Below are 9,236 nucleotides of genomic sequence, written 5' to 3'. Positions count from 1 at the left end.
TCCTCCTTGGAGTCGAAGTCGTGGGCGGAGCCCGGCTCCCGTAGGAGTCCGGGCGGAGTCCTCCTGCAATTAAAGTCAGGTGCGAAGTCCGGCTCCCGTAGGAGTCCGGACGGGGCTTACCGGCAGTTGAAGTTGGTGACGGAGCCTGGCTCCCGTAGGAGTCCGGGCGGAGTCCTCCTTGGAGTCGAAGTCGTGGGCGGAGCCCGGCTCCCGTAGGAGTCCGGGCGGAGTCCTCCTGCAATTAAAGTCAGGTGCGAAGTCCGGCTCCCGTAGGAGTCCGGATGGGGCTTACCGGCCGTTGAAGTTGGTGACGGAGCCCGGCTCCCGTAGGAGTCCGAGCGGAGTCCTCCTTGGAGTCGAAGTCGTGGGCGGAGCCCGGCTCCCGTAGGAGTCCGGGCGGAGTCCTCCTGCAATTAAAGTCAGGTGCGAAGTCCGGCTCCCGTAGGAGTCCGGACGGGGCTTATCGGCTGTTGAAGTTGGTGACGGAGCCCGACTCCCGTAGGAGTCCGGGCGGAGTCCTCCTTGGAGTCGAAGTCGTGGGCGGACCCTGGCTCCCGTAGGAGTCCGGGCGGAGTCCTCCTGCAATTAAAGTCAGGTGCGAAGTCCGACTCCCGTAGGAGTCCGGACGGGGCTTACCGGCCGTTGAAGTTGGTGACGGAGCCCGGCTCCTGTAGGAGTCCGGACGGAGTCCTCCTGCAATTAAAGTCAGGTGCGAAGTTCGGCTCCCATAGGAGTCCGGACGGAGCTTACCGGTCGTTGAAGTTGGTGACGGAGCTCGGCTCCCGTAGGAGTCCGGGCGGAGTCCTCCTTGGAGTCGAAGTCGTGGGCGGAGTCCGGCTCCCGTAGGAGTCCGGGCGGAGTCCTCCTGCAATTAAAGTCAGGTGCGAAGTCCGACTCCCGTAGGAGTCCGGACGGAGCTTACCGGCAGTTGAAGTTGGTGACGGAGCCCGGCTCCCGTAGGAGTCCGGGCGGAGTCCTCCTTGGAGTCGAAGTCGTGGGCGGAGCCCGGCTCCCGTAGGAGTCCGGTCGGAGTCCTCCTGCAATTAAAGTCAGGTGCGAAGTCCGGCTCCCGTAGGAGTCCGGACGGGGCTTACCGGCAGTTGAAGTTGGGGACGGAGCCCGGCTCCCGTAGGAGTCTGGACGGCGCTTACCAGCAGTTGGAGTTGTGGACGGAGCCCGGCTCCCGTAGGAGTCCGGGCGGAGTGATGGGAGTCCGCCATCAGCAGTTGGAGTTGTGGACGGAGCCCGGCTCCTGTAGGAGTCCGCCATCAGCAGTCGAAAGTCGGAGGAGACTTGCAAGGGTCAATCCCGTCACGAACTTCGGCTGAGGGTATTTTATACCCAACACCAGTCCCCCTACTTTCGAGTTCGAATTTCGAACGAGGAAGTACAGAAAGATCGTCGCAGCCGAAGTTCTCCCCTTGACGTCCGCACGCGATCGTCCTCGGATATGTTGGCATTTAATGCGCGCATGCTGGAGCTTTTTTCCGATTAGGGCGATCCGAAGAGCCTTTTCGAAACTCCCACCGGGACGTGATCCCAAGCATCGTGCCATGAAAGTTTGCGAATGGTCAACCCCAGGTCGCGACGAGTGGGATACGCGGGACAAGTGGTGGGCACTGGTTGGCCTAGGGACACCTGCCACCATAATTGCGCCAGGCTCCGTTGCCTATTTAAACCCCCCACCCTTCCTCCAGGGGCTTTACTTCGCCTAAGGGACGACATCTTTCTTTCGCCTGAGAGCTTAGCCACTCAGCCACTCCATCGGTGCCCCTTCCGACTCTAAGCGTCCTCCGCACCGGCCTTTGCCGTCTCTTTGCCGTCTCCAGTCCCCCGATTCCTCTCTAAGGGGTTCCCCCGCCAGGGCCTCCACCCCGGAGGCCAACCTCAAGAGGATGCCACGGACTTGGAAGAGTGCAAGGAGGAGAACAGCAGTCTACGAGTTCTCCGGTTGTCGAGCTGCCGCTGAGGGTTCCCGTCGCTTTAAAGGGGGTTCGAGGGAGAATTTCTTTAACAACAGGGGTTTAATAACGGGGACAACCGGTGAAGGTGTTCTGCCTGAGAATTTCGGAGTAGCTGGATGGGGCGACACCGGTCAAGAGGGCAGAGCTGTCGTCACAAGCTGTGACGGGATCCTTGATGTCGTCGGGGCCGAGGGATCAGAAGCGGTCGGCGCCGACGGTGGGGCAGTAAAACTTGTTGCGGGGACGGTGGAAGTAGCGCATACCGACCTTGCCGGAACACTTAGGATGGTGGTTGTCATGGAGCATTCGGTGATGGCGCATATCTCCGGCGCCATTGCTGCCTCCGGGGTAACTCTGGTTCTTCTTGAAACAGGTTGTCGTCGTCGCTGCCGTTGCCCTTGCTGCCTCTTGGAATCTATCCCATCCTTTTCCTCCTAGGGTTGGGATTTTGGAGGTGGAACGGAATGAGGCGGGGGGCGAGAGCCGAGAGACTTGTCACACGCACTGAAAAATGCGGCTGGGAAGGACAGAAACGAGAAGAGAAGTTTGCAGCTTGAAGTGGCCTCCGGTGTATCCCTTCTGAGCCGTGTTTTCGAGCCTTGTAATAATGTATTCTTTTCTGGCCCTCCGGGTCTTGTAACGTACATCTTGTTAGTCAAAAAATGAGAAGGTGATTTTGTTACCTCGTCCGTACTTTACGTCGAATCGTTGTCTGCCGAACTTTTTCCTTTACCGTTGTTATTGTTATATTCCCTTCTCCCCTTTTTTTTTTTTTGACGTCGTCCGTAGGTTACCGGTGGTTGTAACGCCGGCTCGCCTCTTTTACTCATGTGTTGAATTGTCGTTTGTCGAGCTTCTTTTCGACCTTTGTGCTGTTCGGAGGTACCCGATTGTCAACGTATCGACCCATCCTTTTTGTCCGTGGCCGCAGATTCGTCTGGGGCCACTCGGGTTTGGTGTCCCCATCAAGGCTCTAGCTCGGAGATCTGAGCTTCCGTCACCCTGAGGGAGTTGTCTTATCTTGGGCTCGCATTGAAAGCTTCCTCGAAAGCTGGGGTTCTTGATGAGAATCCTAATTCTTGCTGAGACGGGGTCCTCTGCATCTTTGACGTTGTTTGTTTTTCATTTGTCGCTGATGTGGTCCATCACCTTTCTTTTTCTTCTTCGTTTGGAATTTTTCTTCCGCTCTTGGTGGGGCTACGAGAGTTCGGCTCCCGCAAGCGAAGTCGGGGCGAAGTCCGGCTCCCGTGGGGGTCCGGACGGAGTTCACCTGCGATTGAAGTTAGAGGCGAGATCTGGCTCCCGTAGGAGTCCGGTCGAAGTCCACCTGCAATCAAGGTCAGGGACAAAGTCCAGCTCCCGTAGGAGTCCGGACGGAGTTTACCGGCAGTCGAAGCTAGGGTCGAAGTCCGGCTCCCGTAGGAGTCCGGGCGGAGTTTACCGACGGTCGAAGCTGGGGTCGAAGTCCGGCTCCCGTAGGAGTCCGGGCGGAGTTTACCGGCGGCCGAAGCTGGGGTCGAAGTCCGGCTCCCGTAGGAGTCCGGGCAGAGTTTACCGGCGACCGAAGCTGGGGTCGAAGTTCGGCTCCCGTAGGAGTCCGGGCAGAATTTTATTGCGTATGGGCATTGCAGGGCCTCTCCCCCCATCCGGTCTAAAGGAAACCGGGCCTTCGACTTTGCTCAATTTAGGACGAGGTTCTCCTCCTGTCCCTAACAGGGCTGTGGGGGCGCATATGGGCGTTGCAGGGCCTCTCCCCCCATCTGGTCTAAAGGGAACCGGGCCTTCGACTTTGCTTAAGTTAGGGTAAGGTTCTCCTCCTGTCCCTAACAGGGCTGTGGGGATGCATATGGATGTTGCAGGGCCTCTCCCTCCATCCGGTCTAAAGGGAACCGGGCCTTCGACTTTGCTCAAGTTAGGGCGAGGTTCTCCTCCTGTCCCTAACAGGGCTGTGGGGGCGCATTAGGGCGTTGCAAGGCCTCTCCCTCCATCCGGTCTAAAAGAACCGGGCCTTTGACTTTGCTCAAGTTAGGACGAGGTTCTCCTCCTGTTCCTAACATGGCTGTGGGGGCACATTAAGGCGTTGTAAGGCCTCTCCCTCCATCCGGTCTAAAAGAACCGGGTCTTTGACTTTGCTCATGTTAGGACGAGATTCTCCTCCTGTTCCTAACATGGCTGTGGGGGCACATTAGGGCGTTGTAAGGCCTCTCCCCCCATTCGACCTTAAAATAATCGGACTTTCATTTTATTTATGTTAGGATGAGATTCTCCTCCTGTTTCTAACATGACCTTGTTTTAATTGTTTGAAGGGGTTATCCCCAATCGTGACAAGCCCATGTTAAGTCAAAAGAAATTTTAATTTAAAGCAAAGTCGTCAGTAATACATTCACAGGCCTTTCGAGTCCCGCAGTCGTGGAAGGTCTGCTCTCCCTTGAGGTCCTCCGGCGATGGAGTTGATGATCCCGACTGGAGGCCGGTCTCCGGGTTGCTCTTCTCTCTTTTGTGGCTCAGGCTGCGGCAGGGCCCTTGGCCGATCTTTCCTACCCTCATACCGGCGCCGAATGAACCTATCGAGTCGGCCTCGCCGGACGAGCTCCTCGATCTCGTCTTGGAGCTGGATGCATTCCTCCGTGTCGTGGCCGTGGTCACGATGGTAGAGGCAGAACTTGTTAGGATTACGCTTCCCAGGGTGTGTGCGCATCCTCTCCGGCCTAGGGAGCTGCTCCCTGACCTCCATCAGTACCTGGATCTTCGAGGCATTGAGGGGGGCGTAGTTGCGAAATCTTCTCGGTGGAGAACCTCGCCGAACCCCGTGATCCGGACTTCTCTGCCTGTGCACCCGGGGTGGAGTATGGGCACGCTTGTGCCCAAGAGGGGATCGAGAATGCGGCCGGGCTTCTCTCGATCTTTTTTCGACTGCGGACTTACTCGAGTCTCCCGCCTGCCGCTCTCTCGCTGTCTCTTCATCCTTCATTTTGAAGGCTTCTTCCACTCGGGCGTATCCTTCAGCCCGAGCCAACAAATCAGCAAAATTCCTGGGGTACTTCTTCTCCAGAGAGAACAAAAGGTCATTCTTCTGAAGGCCGCCCTTCAGAGCGATCATTGCGACTGATTGGTCCAAGTTCCGGACCTCCAGCGCCGCGACGTTGAAACGGTTGATGTAGGCCCGAATGGACTCCCCTTCTCTCTGCTTGATATTGATGAGGGACTCCGAACCCTTCCGGAGGTGCCGGCTGCTGACAAAATGGGCCACAAATTGGTGGCTCATTTGATCGAAGGAAAAGATGGTACCCGATTTCAGAGCCGAGTACCAGTTTCTCGCCGCTCCCTTCAAGGTGGATGGGAAGGCCCGGTATAGAATGGCATCGGGAGTGCCGTGAAGCAGCATCATCGTCCGGAAGGCTTCCAGATGATCAACCGGGTACGAAGTCCCGTCGTAGCTTTCGAACTGGGGGAGCTTGAAGTTTGGCGGGATCGGTTCCTGCATGATCATTTGAGAGAAGGGAGGGTCAGTGCAAATATCCTCACCATAAGCGGGGGGAGCATGACGGAGTTCTTCGATCCGTCGGTTCATCTCTTGGAGCCTCCGATCTAGGAAATCCTCCCGACTTCGAGTCTCGAGGGTCCTCTGACAGAACGGGGGCAGGGATCTTCCAGGGGTGGAGTCGTGGTCCGATTGAGGGCTCTCCACCCTCGGGTTCGTTTTCCCAGGAAGGACGGGGTGGCTGGCCCAAGTGGCCCACCCCGCCGTCGGATTCTGGTGTTCCAGGGATACCCTTTCCAGGCGCACTGATGCCTGCGGCTGCTGCTGCTGCATAGCCTGCACAGCTTCTGTGAGGCCTCTGACCTGCTGCGCTAGCAGATCAAACTGCTCCGCGCCGACCACCATCGCCGGAGAAGGAGGAGGAGGTTGAGAAACAGGAGGGGAGGCCGGAGCCTGAGATCTGGCCGCAGAGGCCGTGGATCGTCGCGTGGACGCCTTGCGGGGAGGTATCGAGCAAGGACCAAGTGGAGAAAGGAGGGGGGAGGGGTCGCCGGAAGAGATGCCCGGGGGCGGTCCCGTTGAGCGCTCCTTTAAGAACAAGGATACTCGAAGACACAGGCCCTTCCTCTAGCGCCAATCCTGTTGGTGCAAAAATCCGCTTGCGCCGGAGAAGCTGGAGTCGAGGGAGTCGCGGTCGCCGCCGGGACCTGCAAAAGAAGTCTAAACCGAAGGTGGGGTTGCTCCGGCAAGACCCTCCGACGCTCAAGTCAGTTCTCTGCCTCAACAAGAATGGAGTGCTCGAACGAAAATTTTAGCAGAGTTTTTAGGTAAAAATGAGAGCTTATAGAATAACGTATCTGGGGTTCTCCTTTTATAGATGGAGGGGGCAACAAATTGATAGCGACGCCTGTAACCGTCTGGTAGTGGGCCGCCCAGAGTCAGGAGAAATTTGTTGCGAGGAGTAGTGGAGTGGACCCGTGGCCCTCACTGTAGCGCACCACGTGGAGTCTGCCGCAGGGAGTGGAGCGGCATCCGTTGTCGCGACTTGCCAGAGGATGAAAGAATCGCGCAGTATCCGTTACAGAAGATGGAGCAGGATTGTGGGCATCATAGCGGTCTGTCAGAGAATAGTGGAGCCGCGCGGGATCCATCGCAGGAGGTGGAGCAGGGTCGTGGTGGTTGCTGTGTCGCGCCAGGGAATGATGGAGCTGCGCGGGATCCGTCGCAGGGAGTGGAGCAGGATCGTAATGGTTGCTGTGTCGCGCTAGGGAGTGCAGATCCGTCGGTTGAGGTTCGGCAGCGGTCGGAGTTGGTGACGGAGCCTGGCTCCCGTAGGAGTCCGAGCGGAGTCCTCCTTGCGATTGAAGTCGTGGGCGGAGCCCGGCTCCCGTAGGAGTCCGGGCGGAGTCCTCCTGTAATTAAAGTCAGGTGCGAAGTCCGGCTCCCGTAGGAGTCCGGACGGGGCTTACCGGCAGTTGAAGTTGGTGACGGAGCCCGACTCCCGTAGGAGTCCGGGCGGAGTCCTCCTTGGGGTCGAAGTCGTGGGTGGAGACCGGCTCCCGTAGGAGTCCGGGCGGAGTCCTCCTGCAATTAAAGTCAGGTGCGAAGTCCGGCTCTCGTAGGAGTCCGAACGGGGCTTACCGGCCGTTGAAGTTGGTGACGGAGCCCGGCTCCCGTAGGAGTCCGGGCGGAGTCCTCCTTGGAGTCGAAGTCGTGGGCGGAGCCCGGCTCCCGTAGGAGTCCGGGCGGAGTCCTCCTGCAATTAAAGTCAGGTGCGAAGTCCGGCTCCCGTAGGAGTCCGGACGGGGCTTACCGACCGTTGAAGTTGGTGACGGAGCCCAGCTCCCGTAGGAGTCCGGGCGGAGTCCTCCTTGGAGTCGAAGTCATGGGCGGAGCCCGGCTCCTGTAGGAGTCCGGGCGGAGTCTTCCTGCAATTAAAGTCAGGTGCAAAGTCCGGCTCCCGTAGGAGTCCGGACGGGGCTTACCGGCAGTTGAAGTTGGTGACGGAGCCCAGCTCCCGTAGGAGTCCGGGCGGAGTCCTCCTTGGAGTCGAAGTCGTGGGCGGAGCCCGGCTCCCGTAGGAGTCCGGGCGGAGTCCTCCTGCAATTAAAGTCGGGTGCGAAGTCCGGCTCCCGTAGGAGTCCGGACGGGGCTTACCGGCAGTTGAAGTTGGTGACGGAGCCCGGCTCCCGTAGGAGTCCGGGCGGAGTCCTCCTTGGAGTCGAAGTCGTGGGCGGAGCCCGGCTCCCGTAGGAGTCCGGGCGGAGTCCTCCTGCAATTAATGTCGAGTGCGAAGTCCGGCTCCCGTAGGAGTCCGGACGGGGCTTACCGGCCGTTGAAGTTGGTGACGGAGCCCAGCTCCCGTAGGAGTCCGGGCGGAGTCCTCCTTGGAGTCGAAGTCGTGGGTGGAGCCCGGCTCCCGTAGGAGTCCGGGCGGAGTCCTCCTGCAATTAAAGTCAGGTGCGAAGTCCGGCTCCCGTAGGAGTCCGGACGGGGTTTACCGGCAGTTGAAGTTGGTGACGGAGCCCGGCTCCCGTAGGAGTCCGGGCGGAGTCCTCCTTGGAGTCGAAGTCGTGGGCGGAGCCCGGCTCCCGTAGGAGTCCGGGCGGAGTCCTCCTGCAATTAAAGTCAGGTGCGAAGTCCGGCTCCCGTAGGAGTCCGGACGGGGCTTACCGGCCGTTGAAGTTGGTGACGGAGCCCAACTCCCGTAGGAGTCCGGGCGGAGTCCTCCTGCAATTAAAGTCAGGTGCGAAGTCCGGCTCCCGTAGGAGTCCGGACAGGACTTACTGGCAGTTGAAGTTGGGGACGGAGCACGGCTCCCGTAGGAGTCCGGGCGGCGCTTACCAGCAGTTGAAGTTGTGGACGGAGCCCGGCTCCCGTAAGAGTCCGGGCGGAGTGATGGGAGTCCGCCATCAGCAGTTGGAGTTGTGAACGGAGTCCGGCTCCCGTAGGAGTCCGGGCGGAGCGATGGGAGTCCGCCATCAGTAGTCGAAAGTTGGAGGAGACTTGCAAGGGTCAATCCCGTCACAAACTTTGGCTGAGGGTATTCTATACCCAACAAGCTTAATAAAGATACCAAGAGTTAAATGAGTGAAGTATGTGAGAATCTATTAAAATATATTTAGTCATATATTGATTATTCATTGAAAAGATGTTGAGTGCTCATAGAAAATTAAAAAACTCAGATAATACTTTTTAATTAATCATTTTGTGCAATGTGGCATATCTCGCAGCTGGGTAGATCAATTTGGACCGTGCATTTGGGCCACAGCCAAGATCGGAGAATGGTAATTCAACAACAGATTCACAGCCGACCTCCCCCAACAGCAAATCTTACCACCCTTGTCACCATGTTTGCAACCGAAAATCTCACTCAAAATATATATGACCGCACTCTACGGGCGCATACAATTGGCCTAGGCCAATGCACCAATTTTTGTGATCACATCTACAATGACACCAACTTCGACCTAGCTTTGCCGCCATGTGAAGGCAGAATTGCCCATGGTCTGGTGGCAGCAGCAACTCGGCCCCCATCGATGACCAGAGCAAGAATAGCTTTGACAGCAATTACTTCGAGAACCTTCTCACCAAGCATAGCCTCTTTCACTCGGAACAGGAGCCCTTCAATGGCGGGTCCCAGGTTTTGTTGGTGTTGCAATGCAGCAACGACCCCGCATTTTTATTCAATGACTTCACCATTGCCATGGTGGAGATGGGAAATCTCACGCGTTTGCCGTGGTAAAGGCGGGGGAACCCAACTCACCAATGGTATCTGCACAAACCCACTA

The 9,236-nt window shown here is 57.9% G+C and overlaps 1 pseudogene; it reads left to right on the top strand.

Annotated features, from left to right (window-relative positions):
- Positions 1-8,729: 8,729 nt before the first annotated feature.
- Positions 8,730-9,236, top strand: part of LOC140859382 (F-box protein MAX2 homolog B-like) — a 1,889-nt pseudogene continuing 1,382 nt past the window's right edge.

Source organism: Elaeis guineensis, chromosome 7 (genome assembly GCF_000442705.2).
Source record: "Elaeis guineensis isolate ETL-2024a chromosome 7, EG11, whole genome shotgun sequence".
Lineage (NCBI taxonomy): Eukaryota > Viridiplantae > Streptophyta > Magnoliopsida > Arecales > Arecaceae > Elaeis > Elaeis guineensis.
This window is presented reverse-complemented; position numbering and strand designations above follow the sequence as displayed.